This window comes from Medicago sativa, chromosome 2, assembly GCF_051527215.1.
Source record: "Medicago sativa cultivar Bolivia chromosome 2, Bolivia_mono, whole genome shotgun sequence".
Taxonomy (NCBI): domain Eukaryota; kingdom Viridiplantae; phylum Streptophyta; class Magnoliopsida; order Fabales; family Fabaceae; genus Medicago; species Medicago sativa.
This window is the reverse complement of record NC_140750.1, coordinates 2,358,564-2,377,650: the sequence shown is the minus strand read 5'-3', so window position 1 is coordinate 2,377,650 and position 19,087 is coordinate 2,358,564. Positions and strand designations below refer to the sequence as shown.

Here is a 19,087-nt window from a genome sequence, read left to right as displayed (position 1 = left end):
CATCCCACCCATGCGAAATTCTCTCTCTTCTCAGTGAACCAAACAACGCCCTTCATCCTTGTTTCATGCATAAAAAAATCAACCACATCAACCTTTCTATCAAAGAATTTCATTTTCCTTCCCTTAGGGTGCGTTTGTTTCAAGTTATCTTCGTAGATTCCTGGAAATAAAACGATAGGAATACACGTACCTATGTTTGTTACAAGTTTACTAAATTTTATTACCGGGTATAAAATGTTTTTGGGAATAGAAAAAAATTTCCCAATGAAAAGGGTGGGAATAAAGTTCTCATGGAGATGAGAATAAGTTCATGAGTAATTTTCTATTATAATTCATATTTTTATGGTTTTCAGGAATATTATAATGTTAAACAAACATTTTTTTTCTAAATATCTTGGAATAATATTTCCATCTTTATGTTCCAAGGAATATTATTCCTAGGAATAAATTTGGTAAACTTGAAACAAACACACCCTAGTGTTTCATTCTTATCTCTCTAATAGGGTAGTTATAAAAAAATAGTAGTGTTTATAGTTGATTGTGATCAATAAACTTGTTATTTCTAGTAAATTATGTACAATGGATAAATATTCAAAAAAAAAAAAAGTCAAGTTTAGAGCAATCATCAACAATTAATCCTCAAACACTTGATGAATGTGGAAGTATAAAATTGGGTCCATCTTTAAAAAAAAAAAAAAAAAAAAGAATTTTAGAATTGGATTTGGAAAAGCTTTCCGGTGATCATGGGTTGAGGCCAAGACTTTCAGATTATCATCCAAGTGATGGAGAAAAAATTAGGAGATACTATTTTCAAATGGTCGACCCTTGTCAAATGAGAAAATCATTCAATATTTAAAAAAAAATGGCAAATCATAGAGAACAATTATGCCTCCACTAGTTAAAATTTCTGGCTCCGCTACTAGTTGATGCACTGAATGCATTAAAGAGCAACTTAATGATCATAACAATGTTCTTCAAGATTGGGGTTTACCCTTGTCAACCTCTGCACGTGTGGTTCCATGTTACATGCAATAGTATAGCAGTACGTGTAATAACCCGTGTGTAAGTTGAATGATTATATTGTTTTCTTTTCTTTTATTTTCTGTTTAATTGAAGAAAATGTAAAGAGAATGTCCACCTGAAAGTCAATGCTACGTACGTTAGCCTGATAGATTCTTGATTATCGACCATATTCTAAAATCTAAATGTTAATTACGTACAGTGAGTGATTTTCTTGTTTTCCTTTGTCAAGTGAACATTCTCTTCTCTAGAGTTCACTTCTTTAGTTAGTATTATAGTCTCTGAAGTACACTTCTCCCACCACCACTCACTTCTCTGGTACAACATATTATCACTTAAAAGTCACATTATTTTACCTTAGCTACTTTAAGATCAGTCTCCTTTCTTTCTAGTTCTCAAAAGGACGCTCTTGATAAAAATTTGGCAAACATCCTAAAATTTCTATTCCGAATGATGCAAACCTAGATAATTTGAACCTTGAACAGATTTTTTTTTTTAGAAAGTGAACAACTAAATAGGATTGTTGAAGAGCGAAATATTTTATGAAAATGAAGATGATCATCATGATGAAGCTGAATATTTTGATGATGAAGGTTATAAATGAACACATACCTGTTTTTGTTGGTGAACAGTCCAACCAGTCTATTTTATTGGACATTTATGATCCAAGAACATTTTTTTTTTGAACAATTATGATCCAAGAACATGGAATAGCCTTAGCAATGACTTAAGAGATGAATTACTAAGAAATGGTCCTAAAAGAGATGTGTCACTTGTGAATGGTCCTAAAGATACTCCTGGTAGGCATTTCTCATCATCATGTTATATTCGTTATTGTTCTAATGGAGAAAAGCAAGATAGGAGTTGGTATTTACAGGGGCATCACTCTCTTGATTCGCTCAAGACATCTAAATTTAAAGGACCGACCCTAGATGCAAGTAAATTTAAAGTGAAGTGAATTTAATGATTAAATTTTTATTTAATGAGTTTGTTTTACACATTGTTTTACTAGTGTCAATTTAAGTTAATTTAATGATTTTGTTTTACACATTGTTTTTGATAGATTTATCAAAGAGAAATACGTGAGAGAGAAATAAGAAAGAAATATGACATTTCTCTAGTATAGAAGAGAGAAGAAATACCTAAGAGTGCAATTTGGATCCTAAGGGATCCAAGTTGCTTATGAACGAAATGAGTGGACCAATATATAGTTTAAGTTCAACTCATTTAATTAAAAAACTTCATTTTCAGCACAAGTTCACCGCATTTTGGTTTATGAACCAGTTCAATGTGTTAATAATCGAGTCGAATTTTGAAATTTGTTCAAGTTGACTCAATTTATTGTCATCCCTATTTGACATGAATGTACTAATGCAGCATGACATATAAAGCAATATACAAAAAGAAAAGCACTGATGAGTTCTCTACATTGCCATACTTGATGGCAATCTTCAACTCCACCCTATGGTAACATTACGAGTTGATGCAAGCAAATGTTATTATTTTGCTTGTTTCAATCATCTCGTTCGGATGCTTCATCCAGGCTATCCACGTCATCATATACATAGTCTATGCATCCACCCATACATGTTCGGATAAATTCAAAATTATAACTTCTATTTTTGTTCCCTAAAAAAAAAAAAAAACTATTTTTGTGTATTTGTAAATTATAAGTTTTTTATTAATATATTCATCATCAAGTTACATTTGTTTTATTTATTTTTAGAGAAATGATAAATTGACAACCAAAAGATTGTCTTCCACCGTAAATTAATACAGTTTTGAATACAAACTGATTTTTTTAATATTTTCATACCACCTTGGATTATGTGCAAGCTTAGAATTGCTTTATGGCATACACAATGTAAGCAAAAGTTGATTTTTTGTTGTCAAAATATCATTGCTCTTATTTTTAATTGTAAAGATTGATGATCACCTTATTGATCTTTTATTATCATGCATTTTGTTGTACACGCAATCTACAGTGTCAATATTATTGGTTGGATATACACTTTTGTTTCTATAGTTGTTTTGTGGCACCTCTAAGAGTTTTTTTTTTTTTTTGTTACTTTCTTTTCTTCATTCGATATATGACACTCATGCAGACGTGCCCTCAACCTAATAGCATCAAGCACAACTTGCGTTCAAAAACTCTATGGTTATCATAACTTTTTTAAATTTTAATTTGCAAATTTGCAATTAACTTTATCCATGTGTGGTTCATGTCATTTATTTTATCTCTCTCCCTTACACGGAGTGCAGTGATATGGTTTTCATGTGAATTTTTACCAACAATACTAATATATATCTATATAAGTATTGATTTAATTAAGTTAATAAAAATAGTTTTAATCATCACCTAAGCCAGATAAACCTTCTCATAATTCTATCCAATGTCTACTAGTGCAGAAAACACTTTTTAAATCAGGTGAATATGACTTTTTAAATCGGGTGAACATCCGATTTATAGGTGGCCGATTTAAAAAGTGTATTTGATTTTAAGTCAGCCCCCTTTACCCGATTTAAAATCATTTAATTTAAATCGGTTGAACCCATCTAAAATCTTTTAATTTAAATCGGTTGAACCCATTTAAAAAAGGCTAACAAGAGACAAAAATCTTTGAATTTAAATCGGTTCACCCCATTTAAATTCTCTCTATATTTTTTTTTATACACGATTATGGTACTGAATATAATATGAAATTTCATATGATCAATGAAGGTATAAAACAATAATATTAATTTACTAAAACTTAATGCGTGCTTACTAGTACATGTCAAATTACAAAATAATTCTAGACCACAGTGTCTCGTCATGTAAACATAAAAAATAAGAGAAATATTGTTCATCTAACAAAATAAGCCATTAACATGACATGGACAGCCTTACTAGTAGAAATCAATTCACTAGCTTTAGAACCTAGAATTTGCAAAGTCTTATCATCGGCCTTCTATTTTTCCTCCTTGCCAATAACCTCACTATTGCCCAAAGCATCAACTGAATCAATTGCAGTAATCATTACTTGAACCTGTACAATTAAGAAAGCATGTTTTAGACTCTACTTATATTTTCATTTTATAAATTCAGCATTATATGAAAGAATGGGGCATGCCTACTAAACATGTTGGCATTTAACATCACCCCTTTCATATGATCTAGATTAAATAAATGAGCACGTAATCTACCCAAAAAAATGAGCATGTTCATTGTTATGAAGAGAAAGCAATCTAACATGAAAATAAGTAATCAACAAAACATATTTTAAGATATAGATGGTACTGCATATTAGGCTCAAACTTCAAATGAAATCCAATGATAAGGACAAGATCAACAATGATATGCTTTTACAATATAAAAATACATAAATTTGAATACCTCTCATGTTTATTGAGACTAGGAGAGGAGTATATGTATCGATGCCCTGCACACATTTAAGAAACATGGTATAAGCATAAGTAGAACAATATCCCACAAATGATTTCAAAAACAAATAGATGACCGATACTGAAATCAGAAGGAGAAAAAAGTGTCAGAATTCTACTGCCATGATCAAGGTCGCATAAACATTGTTGATATTGTAAAAAAAAAATTGCCAAATACTGCTAATGTGGCGTAACTGCAGTGGGGATGGGGTTGACGCCGTTGACCATTTGTTAAAACCTTTATGAATTATATATGATTTGTTAAAACCTTTATGAATTATATATGCTAAAATCAAATACATATATTTATTATTAAGATTAGAATCAAAGATTATGATTTGAATTAACACATCATATCAACTAGCATTTATTTTAATTTTATTGATAGACAAATGTTAGAATGTTTGTGGTTATGTTAGTTGCAAGGGTTTAAACCTTCAAAAGATAATTAGAAACCTACTACTTTGCATATCATATCAACTAGCATTTATTTTAATTTTTTTCTTACTAACATTCAAAATCTAACAGAAATTACTACTTTACAGTATCATCATCAGTTGCCATCAAAAGATAATTAGAAGTGTAAGTACCATACATGCAATTGAAAGACATCCATGAACGAACTATCAATGTTCAGTAGCGAAAGGGCTTCATTCCTCCTGACCAGCAACTACACACCCAAATCAGAAACTGCTCATTCCAAAGCCCTATATTGATCAGGAATCTCAACCATTTCATCTCCCTCGACACGGCATACTCCAAAACTGATTTCGCATCCAACTGAAGCTTCAATTAAGCATCCCAAAACCCTAATTCTTTGACAACAAATTAAAAAGGGGAAAAAGGGGTTAACGCTTACATCAACAACAAGTTAAATTTATCTCTTTTCTTCATGAATTTGGTAAAAGATTAATACACAATTATAGCAAAAATTACAAATCAAATTGGAACAAAAATGAAATCAAAATAGTAACATCAACAATCTATTCAAAATTATAACAAAGATCGCAAATGAAATAAAATTCAATTCAACCAGCAAGCATAACCTGAACGTAGTGAAGGAAATCAGCGAGAACGTCAACTGCAGAAACGAAATCATCAACTCACTCTTTTTAGCAACCTGAAATTATAAAAAATTATAGCAAAAATCACAAACGAAATAAAAAAAAAAACTAACAATCTAGATGCAAAATTTTCAAGGGAACCAAATCGAATAGCATGGATCTGAGCAACCTGAGTGAGAATGCGTTTCAGTGAGCTATAATAGGCTTCAGATGCGTGAATCAGAGAAATGTAGAAAACCTATTTAAGTTCCATTCTTATGACATCATGTACACAATTCATAAAATCATTGGAAGGGAAGGGCTAATGTCAGTATTTGATTGATATTACTCAATTCATTTACCTTTTAGATATTTGAGATAAATGAGATCAAGCTTTTTCGGAAATGTATATTATAAATGCATTTTTGTCTATCAAAAGTCATTGAAATTCAGTCACTACATATAGTGCAAACAGAAACTAAAAGATAGAATACATTGATGCATTTTCAAGAAGCTACATATATTGATGCATTTTTTTCTTCTACCTGCAAACAGAAGCTACATATATTGATGCATTTTCACTTTAGAGAGGATTCACCACACATATAGTGCAATCGAGTGACATTATATATTTTAGTTGATTATTTATAAATGACACTACTCTATCAAATAAAGATACTTGATACCATCATAAAGATATTTTAGTTGATTAATTTATAAATTGTTTGGATAAATATATAAGTTAAGTTAGTATTTCACCGTGATTATGGGTTGTAAAATTTTTCCACACTATGCCCCATTGCAGAGAGGTGTTCCTAACCTTTCTTTTTAAATTCCCGCTCACCAGAATGATTGCGAAGATATTTTTTAAATCAATTTTACAAATCATAATACCTATAACAATTAAAATTACAATTCAACACAAAGTTGATAATTACACTTAAAATTTACCAATGCAAATTTATCCAACGAGATTTTCTATTCCGGCGTGGTGGCCGGTGGTGGCACCACCGCGCCGGAGTTTCAAACTCTTATTTTCTTCAAAGTTTTTCACGGATCTACATCTCCTTCACTTTCTAAACTCATTTCTTCAAACAAAAACACGAAAATATGCACATCACAACCTAGATCTATGAAACAAAATCAAACAAAAATTACCTCTGTTCTTCCACGAAAACGGCTCTATTCTTTTCCTCTTCTTCGGATTCGAGCTGCTTCCGACAGCTTGTGTTTATTGTTGTTGAACTCCGATCTCGTCTGAAAGCGATTTCTTCTTCTTCCTTCGTGAATTCGGTTACCTTTGCTGTTTGGTTCAGTTCATTCTTCTATCATGCTCGATCCGAACTCAGCTTTGTGCTTTTGACTTGGGTTTGATATGAACGGATTGATTTAAGCTTGAATAAATCGACTGTGTTGATGATGTTGTTGAAATCAGACTTGGTGAAGGTTCTCCGATGGGGTTTTCATAGAGAGAGTTCATGTTGAGAGAGGGATGGCAATAAGGGTTTCGAGAAAGCGAGAGAAAGAGAGAGAGGTTAGAGGGATGGTGTTCGATTGAGAACGGTTTGGGGTTTGGAGAGTTTCACGAGTGAAGGGGAGAAAAGGGAAAAGGGAAAAGTGGGAAAGTGGGAGGGATAATGAAAAGTAAAATTTTTTTAGGAGTAGCGCTTTACATTTGGTTTAAACTTTGAATTTTGACAAATAGTTTTTAAATGGGGTCAAACAATTTAATATCATTAGAAGTAAAAAATTTCCATACACCCAGCTTTTTAAGTCATGTGGATAGCAACCCATTTAAAATCCTTGATTTAATAAGTGTTTTTTGTACTAGTCTCAAACCCATTTTGTCGAAACAACAGAAGCATACCATAAATAGGTAGAGATGTAAAACAACTTCATCAAGAGTGATTCTCTCATGTTTATTTAGGAGTTTGTCTTTCCATGATGCAAGCTTAGATGCCACTTAGTCATAAATCTCCGAAAAAAGATTATAGAAAGAAAGAAAAAAAAACTTAATATAATATATCATACTCATAAAAAAAATGTAAATATGTATCAAATTATAGGTTAAATTACACCCCGGTTTTTTAAGCTTGAGGTTTGTAATAAATTGGTCTTTTAAATTATTTTGATCAACCATAAGTCTTTAAGTTTGAGGTTTGTAACAGATTGGTCCTTTTTAAGTTATTTTGGTCACACATAAGTCTTTTAAGTTTGTAAACATTTTCGATTTAGTCTTTCCACCACATCATCGTTTTTGTGATGTTTGGTTAACATAAAGACTAGATTGAAAATGTTTACAAACCTAAAGGACTTATGTGTGACCAAAATAACCTAAACGACAAATCTGTTACAAACCTCAAACTTAAAAGGACTTATGTGTGACCAAACTAACTTAAATGACCAATTTGTTACAAACCTCAAACTTAAAGGACCTCTGGTGTAATTTAGCCTAAATTATATGTATGTGGTTTGGTTTGGTTTCGAAAAATAAATCAAAAGTTCGATCCAATCCGAGCGATTTGTATTAAATGACATTCAAACACATCCAATACTATTTGTTTTTATGCGGTTTTCGTTTTCTTATCGGTTTGCCGCTTTTATTTGGATCAATTTGAATTTGAACACCCCTAAAAATTAATAAATGAATGTTTTAATGGACGGTGTTGAAATTCAAAAGCAAATATACCATTCAATTAATGAAATTCAAATACAAATTGACATACTTGAGAGAATATACTCCCTCCGTTTCAAAATGAGTGTCGCTTTAGTCAAAAAAAATTGTTTCAAAATGAGTGTCGCTTTCAATTTCCAATGCAATAATAACTTTTTCTTTTCAATTGTACCCTCCAATTAATACTCTGCTGATGTGAGATTTTTCCTACACGTCATATAACTATGTACACGTGAGTATATATAGGATCGTTTCCACAGGGAGTTACGTTAATCATAAGCATTTACACAATCGTTCACATTAAGGGTTTGGATATAAATTGTTTGTTTGTAACACTATATCCATATTTGACATTTAAGTAAAAACGAGAGGGGATCGAACTATTTCGCTTGCGGTATAAGATAACGAGCAAGCATAACAGCAGCAATCTCTCGATCGATTAACAGACTCTAGCTTTATAACCAATATTATTACAATCATTTCTACAATATCCTTCGTGTCCAAAGTGACATCGTTATTTCTAGGTTATCGTTTAAACATTCGTGTCCAAATTCCTTAAACGATAACAAAGTCGATCGGATGACTTAATCGACCGTGTCCAGCCTGATTAAGTATCCGAAAGCATTAAAAGCTTGATTAAAAGTAATTATCAAAGGTTTACAAACTTGTCAAGAATGATATAACATAAGATAGATTGTTATTCTAGGTCTAGATTCAAGGGTTTGTGTCCAAATCATCTTGAATCTCTTTGAAAGCATTAAAAGCAAGAATAACAACAATATTGAATCATTAAGCTAGAACCTTATATATTAAAAGATCAAAAGATTACATAATAGCTTGATAGTTACCTCAATACTACAAAGAAGGTTAGTTACATATAGACATGTAAACTAATGCAAGGAATGAAGGAAAGATGAAGATTCCATGCCAAGATCCTTGATGTCTCAATGAATCTAGGGTTGAATCTACTCCTTAATCACTTGCTTTGTGTTTCTCTCTATGAAATAGCTCTAACCTCTCTCTAGAAATGTGTCAAATGTTTTAATGGAATAGTGAATACCTAAAAGAGAGGTAAAAATGCTATTTAAATGGCCTGTGTTTTTGCACCTGCGCTAATAGCGCATCTCACGCTAATAGCGTGGTAAGGCGGCCTATAATTTGGCCAATGGGAGCCTGCCACGTTGTTCTTGCCCTGCTGCTACGCTCCAGCCACGCTAATAGCGTGGCTCTCTGGAGCATTTACGCTAATAGCGTGAAATACGCTAATAGCGTAGCTCTTCAAACCCAGCTTCTGCTTCCACGCTCCAGGTACGCATATAGCGTAGCTCTCTGGACATTGTACGCTAATAGCGCAGAATACGCTATTAGCGTACTCTTCAAGAGAGCTCCAGATCCACGCCCCAGGTGCGCTAATGGCGTATCCCTCTGGCCTTGGGTATTTCTTCATCACGCCAATAGCGTAGGACACGCTAATGGCGTAGCTTCATGAACTTTGACATTTCTTGCTCCTTGCTTGTAATTTCCTGCACAAAAAGGGTAGACTAAGGCTCAAAAGCATAAATGACATATTAACACAATATTTGGAGTTTTCCATAGAGAATCTTGCAAAACAAGTCACTAAAACGACTAAACTCCTATGCGAAATATATCACTTTTAAACACTTATCAAACTCTCCCCAACTTGGCTTTTTGTTTGTCCTCAAACAAATTAATTGAAAAGGAAACTAACAAGGCTTTGGACAAGGTTTTCAACATGGTGTCAAACAATTCAAAACAAAAATAAACAAAGGGTGATTCAAAAATGATTGCGTGGACAAGCATGAAGTCCTCCGCTACTCTAGGTTCAAACTAAGAATGCGAAAAATGTCCTAAGCACAAACTATACATCATAAACTTCAATACATAAACATAACTATCTATGAACCACACCTAACACACTTCTTTGAAAGTAAATGCAATATAATGATAACAATGAATGAGGTAATGAACACACATCCAACAATCATGCTAACATCCTATTTAAGTTAGGTGTCCATCCAAATATCGTCTCAAAAAGCATAAAAGCATGGATCAAAAGGTCTTGCAAGGGTTATAACTTGGCCGGGCTACAAAAGAAATGTCATATGTGGGGCAATTGATCAGAAAGCCTATCAAAGAGGAACATTTTTTTGTATCACAACTTGAAATCCATATACTTCCCTACCAAGAATTAAAACCTTTGGTGATTAACAATAAAACTTATAACCTTGACAACTTATTCTCTTTTTGATTTTTCACTTCCTTTTTCTTTTCTTTTCTTTTTTTCTTTTTTTTTTTTTTTTTTTTTCAAATGTACAATTTTTTCTTTGATTCAACGTTGTCAGGTTATTTTACAACTTCACCAGAACTTAACAAATAATGCCTCCTTTTTCTCCCCAACTTGAATACAACAAAAACTCTAATTGAATGTTCCCCTATCATAAGGCAAGGGACAAAGTACAAAAAGGTTAAGGGTTCAACAAAGTAAAAATATCAAAGTCCTATAAGATTCAAGCATGAACTGGATTTTTTTGAAAAATTCCAGGCAAATTCAACAAGCATTGTGCTTATGAATATTGACAGTTCATGTTTGAGGACTTGATTCATTAGGCTCGGATTGGGGTATCAGATACTCGCTCTTCTCACAGGTAGGCTTTATGTGGTCAAGTTGGTTACTCTCAATTCAAAAAGTGCCTTGATCCTTTCCATGCTTTCAAACAATTCAAAATAATTATCAGATTTAACATAACTAAAACAAGTTAGACGGTGATTATTGGTCTCCAGCATATATACAACAGATTGAAGCTACCTCACATTTATGTTAAGTACTAAGTGGTTCAAAAATATTTATGTCTATGAAAAGAATTAAATGATATATATTTGTGCAAAGTACAAGTTTCAAATTCTTATTAAAAACCTAGAATAAAAGAAAACCAATACCTTGGCCTTACGCTTTATCACAAGTAATATCATTATCACTCACCTGCTTTTGCTCAAACATGGCTCCATGGAGCACTTTAAGATTTATTGTTCATGAGCAATTTTCTTTTGAGAGACACAAGCAAGATGTAACAAAAATTTCATCCAAAGCATAAGTTATTAAACTAAAAAGCTAAGTTATTAAACCAAATATAAAGTAACAAAGTAACAAAGTAACAAATCAAGCACTAAAAACCACAGTGCTTGAAGAGTACAAAATACAACCAAAATAAACAGATGTTCCAACATGAAATAAAAACATAGAGTTATAAAGCAAAAAGAAAAACATCACTAAAAACTCAAGTTCACTGATCATCCTCTCCAGCATCATCCATATCAAGATCCTGGTACACATCATCATCATCACCCACGACTCCAGCATCATCAGGTGTCGCCTCATCATCAACAGCATCAGCCACCCCCACATAAGGATTTGGCCTGCCCTCAGGCCAATGAACATAAGTCTGGTACTGCTCAGGAGTCATAACCGGGTACTCAGCATTTCCCGGATGCATGTGAGCATTGTAGAGGTCCTGGTGTATGCCCATGTTACTCCTCCAAATTGCTTCATTCTGGTCCATCAAGAAGCTGTTCTGGTCCCTCACGTACTGGTTATGCATCTGCTGCTCCAGCATAAAGGTCTGCAAACCTGAAAAGTCAAAAGAACCAGCAGCCTCAGATGGGCCACCTTCATCATCAGAGAAATGGTATTGAGCTGCCCTTTGCTCTGTTTTCTCCCAGGTGCGAATATGAGTGTCAGTAATGACCCCTTCAATATCTTCATCATAGGGTCCAGAAATAGGCACTCCATAAGCCTTCAGCAATCCCATAATCAAACCCGGGTAGAACAAAGCCACCTTCTTAGCACCAGTGGCTACTTTCAAAGCCACAGCCTTCATCTCATTAGCAATGATGCGAGCAATATCAACAGGCACTTCTTTCATAATGCACCAGATGAGTGGTAGAACGGCTTTTGGGGCATCGGAAGTATGGGCTCTTGGAAGGGCATTGTGGACAAGGAATTGGAAAATTAAGCGGGCAGTAGCTGTCATCTCCTTGGTAAGTGCATGCCTAATCTCTCCCTTGTCATTTTTGACAAATAGCCTACCCTTGTTCATTATATCACGCTCAATTTGCTGATATTTCCAATTTCCTTGAGCGTTTCTCTTAGCATAGGTACACAAGGTGGGCATTGTGGGGTCCTCAGATGGCTCAAGGTTTAAAGCATTTTCAAGGAAATCATTGATTGCATCCCTATCAAAAGGGATTTGCTTTCCTCGGACGTAAGAAGTCCAAGAGAAAGTCTCAGCAAAGGTAGCGGGTGAGGCATCAGGGACAGCATTACAATAAAACTCCCTGATTAGGTCGGTGTTAATCTCGGTTGCAGGCACGAGGAGTTTGGTCCATTTGCGACCAGTGAAAATGTGGAGCATATCAGAATGCTCACCACTAGGATGAATATCAAAAGTTTTCTCGTGCCAGGTTTTGTACTGCACCATTTTCTTAAACCTGGCAGAGTGGGCAGGGGTGGGGAAACGGTTTGGGATTGCAGGTGCAGCAGAGGAAGAGGCACCTTTGCCTCTAGGACGCTTAGTCCCGGTAGTTTTTTCAACATTTTTCGGTGCCATCTGCAACAAAACCAGGAAACACCAACATATTGCATAGAAAATATTAGCACAAAATACAATTGGTCATTTAAAAATATCAAAAATTTTGAAAATCTGGGCAAGTAAGAAGATCTACGCTATTAGCGCCTGCCACGCTAATAGCGAAATTTTTCTGGGAAACTTTCGCTATTAGCGTAGAATACGCTAATAGCGAAATTTTCTGGAAAAGTTGCGCTATTAGCGTAATTTTCGCTATTAGCGTAGCTCTTCGTACCTGCAATTTTCAAATTTTCAAAATCTTTGTTCCTGCAATTTCTCAGCACAATCCAGCATATTTCAACCCTAGGTTTCATCCTATGTCTCTAAAACACAATAGAATCATGAAAAGGAATCAAAATCACATCATTGGCATACAAATCATTCAAAACCCTTATTTTTCAAATTTACAAAATGGGTCAAAATCAAAAGATGAATGTTTGTTGCATGTGGGTTATGATTATTGTTCCTTTTCCAACTATTATCAATGAAGAACAATCTCTATTCACAAATCAAAACTCTAACCCTAACCTAACCATCTCTAATCATGTCAAAAACATGGATTTTTCAAATTTAAGAACAAAGATAGGAAGAGAAGATCAAACCTTGTTAATGCAGAGAGAAGCAACACAAATGCAAGAAGAAATGATGCAAAAATGGATGCTTGAACCAAAATGAAAAGTGGGTTTGATTTCTAGGGTTAGGGAATGGGAGAGAAGTTTTTATGTGTGGTTATGAGATAATGGACAAATGAAACCGTAAAAGGGGAAAAAGAGGGGTTGTGGGAAGTTAAGGGGAGTTAATCCCCTGGGCCCACAAAATTTTTTTCTCCCACGCCAAACTCACGCTTATAGCGTGGCTCTCTGGAGCTCTCACGCTAATAGCGCAAATTTCGCTATTGGCGTGAGGCTTCAGGATCAGTTTTTCAAAGTCTTTCATTTCTGCTGTAAATGTATATGTACTACTACTATATGCAATAACCATAAAAATACTTACAAAACTGGGTGTGCCTCCCAGCAAGAGCTTGTTTTACGTCCTTAGCTTGACGCATTTTGAAGAAATCATGGCTCGATTAGTGAAATTGTCGTCAAACACCGATCAATTTCACCACCGAAGTAGGGCTTAAGCCTTTGCCCATTAACAATCCAGTTGGCTTTGGTGACTGGGTCCTCAAGTTCCACAGCTCCGTATGGTTTGACCTCTTTAACCATGAAAGGTCCGGACCACTTAGACTTTAATTTGCCCGGAAACAACCTCAGTCTTGAATTGAAAAGTAATACCATTTGTCCCGGCATGAATTGTCTCAGAGTGATCTTCTTGTCATGATACTTCTTGGTCCTTTCTTTGTAGAGCTTTGAAGATTCATAAGCTTGATTTCTCAATTCTTCAAGCTCATGCATTTGAACTTTTCTTCTTTCACCGGCTTTCTCTTGATCGAAGTTTAGGAACTTCAATGCCCAAAAGGCTTTATGTTCGAGCTCGACCGGTAAATGACAAGATTTGCCATAAACCATTTGGAAAGGAGTGAGGCCTATAGGAGACTTGTATGCAGTCCTATATGCCCACAAAGCTTCATCAAGTTTAGCCGACCAATCCTTCCGAGATGTAGAGACCGTCTTCTCAAGTATGCGTTTGACCTCCCGGTTAGAAACTTCGGCTTGTCCATTCGTTTGCGGATGATACGGTGATGCTACTTTGTGCTTGACTCCATAATGATCTAGGGCCTTGGCAAGTTGTGCGTTGCAAAAGTGTGATCCTCCATCACTAATAAGCACTCTTGGTGTACCAAACCGGGTGAAAATATTCTTCTTTAGGAACTTCACCACCGTCTTGCTATCGGCTTTAGGCGATGCTACGGCTTCCACCCACTTTGACACATAATCAACAGCGACCAAGATGTACTCATTTGAATATGATGAAGGGAAAGGGCCAACAAAATCTATACCCCAACAATCGAACACTTCCACTTCAAGGATGAGTTGTAGAGGCATCTCATTTCTTTTTGACATTGATCCGGTTCTTTGGCATTCATCACAATGCTTGCAATGTAAGTTGGCATCTTTGAATAAAGTTGGCCAATAGAACCCGGATTGAAGTACCTTTGCGGCTGTTCTCTCCCCGTTGAAGTGACCTCCATAGGGCGAATTATGACATTGCCATAGGATCTTCTTTGCCTCTTCATCATCCACACACCTACGCAAGAGATTGTCCGCTCCAATTTTGAACAAATAGGGCTCATCCCACACAAAGTGGTTAGCATCATGGAGGAACTTCTTGCGTTGTTGCCATTCAAAATCTTCCGGAATGAACCCGGTTGCTTTGTAGTTCACCATGTCGGCAAACCACGGTCTCACATTGATTGCTAGCAACCGTTCATCTGGAAATTCTTCACGAACCTCCGGTTCATTCTTGGTTACCTCATTGTTTGTCAACCTTGAAAGGTGATCAGCTACAAGATTCTCCGTGCCTTTCTTATCCTTGATCTCTAAGTCAAACTCTTGAAGCAACAACATCCACCGGATGAGTCTAGGCTTTGAGTCGGACTTAGTAAGGAGATACTTGATAGCTGCATGGTCAGTATAAACAACAATTTTGGAACCTACAAAGTAAGAACGAAATTTCTCCATTGCATAAACTATTGCAAGTAACTCTTTTTCAGTTGTGGCATAATTGATTTGTGCCTCATTTAAAACCTTACTTGCATAGTGAATAGCATGAAAAATTTTATCCTTACGTTGACCCAAGACCGCACCAACAGCATAATCACTTGCATCACACATTAATTCAAAATTTAAATCCCAATTAGGAGCAATGATTATTGGTGCGGTGGTCAACTTTTCTTTTAAAGATTCAAATGCATCAAGACATTCATTATCAAAAACAAAAGACTTATCTTTGTTGAGCAAGTTGCTCATAGGCTTTGCAATCTTTGAGAAGTCTTTGATGAATCTCCGGTAGAAACCGGCATGACCAAGAAAACTCCGAACACCTTTGACATTCACCGGTGGTGGAAGCTTTCCTATGACATCGACCTTTGCTTGGTCTACCTCAATACCCTTAGCAGAAATCTTATGACCAAGGACAATACCCTCGGTAACCATGAAGTGACATTTCTCCCAATTGAGCACCAAGCTAGTTTCAATACACCGCTTCAGCACGGTATCCAAGCTATTCAAACACGTATCAAATGACGAACCGAAAACTGAGAAATCATCCATGAACACCTCCATGCATTTTCCAATAAGTTTGGAGAAGATTGCTTGAACACACCGTTGAAAAGTTGCGGGTGCATTACACAAGCCAAATGGCATTCTTCGATAAGCAAAAATACCAAAGGGGCAAGTGAAAGCCGTCTTCTCGTGATCATCTGGGTTCATGGCGATTTGATTGTAACCGGAGTAACCATCTAGGAAGCAATAAAAGGATTGACCGGAGAGTCTTTCAAGCATTTGGTCCATGAAGGGCAAGGGAAAGTGATCCTTCCTTGTTGCTTGATTGAGTCTTCTATAATCTATACACATCCTCCATCCGGTGACGGTTCTAGTTGGGATCAACTCATCTTTATCATTAGTGATCACCGTCATTCCTCCTTTCTTGGGAACTACTTGAACCGGGCTTACCCAAGCACTATCCGAGATAGGATAGATCATGCCGGCTTCAAGCAACTTCACTACTTCCTTTCGCACCACCTCTTTCATGTTTGGATTCAAGCGGCGTTGCGGTTGTGCTACCGGTTTAAAGTTTTCTTCCATCATGATCTTGTGCATACAATAAGATGGACTTATCCCTTTCAAGTCGGATAGCTTCCACCCTATTGCTTCCTTGTTGGCCTTGAGAACCTCTACCAACTTTGTTTCTTCATCGATGGACAAGGAGCTACTAATGATCACCGGTTTTGTACCATCTTTCTCAAGAAAAACAAATTTCAAATTAGATGGTAAAACTTTTAATTCTACCTTGGTGTCATCAACTTTGGCTTCTTCCTTGGATTCTTCTTTCAAATCTTCAAGTATGGCTTGATTAGGAAGAACCTCCTTCAAGGAATCTAGCTCCTTCAAACACTCTTCAATGGCACTTGCTTCGTCTTCATCAATAGCATTGAGTGCGTCCACCAAAGCACTCTCAAGGGGTGTTCTATTGTGCATTTGCTTCCGAGTAGTCAAGATGACTTCTTCGGTTGCATCCATTTTGAAACATGCACCCTTGTCTTTCGAGTACTTCAAAGCTTCTCGGATGTTGAAGGTAACCTCTTCATCATTTACCTTGACCTTCATGATATTATCATCAAGATCAATCATCATCCGAGCCGTTTGCATGAAATTCCTTCCCATTAAGATAGGCACATCCTCATCTTCTTCGACATCCATAACCACAAAATCAGCCGGAAAAATAAATTTGTCCACTTTTACAAGAACATCTTCGGCCATACCTAGTGGTTTTGCAAAGGATTTGTCGGCCAATTGCAACATCATCCTAGTCCGCTTTATACAAAGGTCACCAACTCTTTTGGCAACGGACAAAGGCATGAGATTGATGCTTGATCCAAGATCAAGTAGTGCTTTACCTACATGTGTTGTGCCAATAGCTACCGGTAGAGTGACTCTTCCCGGATCTTGCTCTTTCTTTGGCAATGTTCTTTGAATAATAGCACTACAATTGGCATCGATTTGGATCGTCTCTTCATCGTTGATTCTTCTTTTCTTGGAAAGGATATCTTTCATGAACTTTGCATAGACCGGCATTTGCTCCAAGGCTTCCGAGAATGGTATATCAATTTGCAACTTCTTGAAGAGTTCAAGAAACCTTGCGTATTGCCGCTCTTTGTCTTTCTTCGATGGAGCATGTGGGTATGGTAAGCGTTGAGCCACCTCTTGCTTCTCAACTACTTGTTTCTTCCCTTTATCTCTCCCCACATCTTTATTCTTCCTCTCCATCTCCTCTTGTAACTCTAGATCTCTTTTTTGATTTTTTTCTTTTTCAACTAATGCTTCTTTATTCTTTATATACACTTCCTCCTCTATCTCTACACTATCCTCCTCGAACTCCTCTTTATTGACAACCTCATCATCCTTTTCCTCAACAACAATATCATCACCTACCCCTATACCTACTACTCTCCCACTTCTTGTAGCTATAGCTTTTGACTGCTATGCCTTGTTGTGCTCCTTAGGATTTGGTTGAGTGTTAGCGGTGAAAGCTCCACCTTGCGGAGGACCTTGAGCCATTTGTTGAGCTAACTGACCAACTTGCGTTTCAAGGCCTTTGATGGACGCGTCGGTGTTTTTCTGGTTAGCCATGGACACTTGCATGAATTGTTTCAAGACCTCCTCGGTGCTTTGGGAATTATTTGGTTGTTGGGGGTTATTTGGTGGTGGATTTTGGTATTGATTATTGAATGGTTGTTGGTAAGGTTGTTGGTAGTAGTTTGATGGTGGATATTGATAGTTATTATTGTACGGTGTTCTCCAAGGTCTTTGTTGGTTCTGGTTGGCCGGATACCTTCCTTGGAAGTTGGAAGTACCCGGATTTTGTTGTGAGGTTCCGGCTTGTTGTGATTGGTTAGGCCTTTGTTGGTTTCCCACATAGTTGACCTCTTCCCCTTCAAAAGAACCGGGCTCGGGACAATAGCCGGTGGGATGATCCCCCGTACATAGTCCACAAGTATAGACTTGAGCGGTTCCTCCTTCTTGCTTGAGAGATTCAAGAATTTGTTTAGGCATAGCTTTCATCTCCTTTTGCATAGCTTCTAATTGTTGAGTGAGAAGCTTATTTTGAGCTAAGACCGCATCATTTGCTTCAAGCTCAAGAATACCGGCTTTCCTTTGATTAGGATTCCGATTGTGAGAAGATTTTCTTGTGTTGAGCGCCATTTGGTTAATGATTCTGACAGCTTCAGCTGGGTTTTTCAAAGCAATAGAACCTCCAGCACTTGCATCTAGCATCGTCTTGGACATGTCTTGAAGCCCTTGACGAAAAAGATATAGTTGCATTTGGCTATCAAAACCATGCTTTGGACAATTCCTTAGCAATGATTTATAGCGCTCCCAAGCTTCACAAAGAGTCTCACTTTGGCCTTGAGCAAAAGTTGTAATTGAAGTTTTAGCCTCAAGATGCCTATCCTCCGGAAAGAACCGTTCTTGAAATGCTTTCTCTAGCTCACCCCAATTTTCCATCAAAGAAGTTGGTTGATCAAGATACCACTCCTTAGCCTTCCCGATCAAAGAATGAGGGAACAATTGCACAAACACACCCTCTTCCTCATCTTCTTTCATACCAAGTGTACCGGC

The 19,087-nt window shown here is 36.2% G+C and overlaps 1 protein-coding gene and 1 long non-coding RNA gene across 2 annotated transcripts in view; one reads left to right on the top strand and one right to left on the bottom strand.

Moving 5' to 3' along the window:
* The window catches only part of LOC146943561 (uncharacterized), a 64,331-nt gene that overhangs the window by 40,178 nt on the left and 5,066 nt on the right, over window positions 1-19,087 (top strand). The window lies entirely within an intron of this gene.
* LOC146943562 (uncharacterized) lies at window positions 3,738-7,132 on the bottom strand. The gene is made up of 4 exons (XR_015025615.1): window positions 6,645-7,132; window positions 5,039-5,563; window positions 4,397-4,442; window positions 3,738-4,049 (listed from the first exon to the last, which is right to left on the bottom strand). It is a non-coding gene; the product is annotated as an uncharacterized LOC146943562 (long non-coding RNA).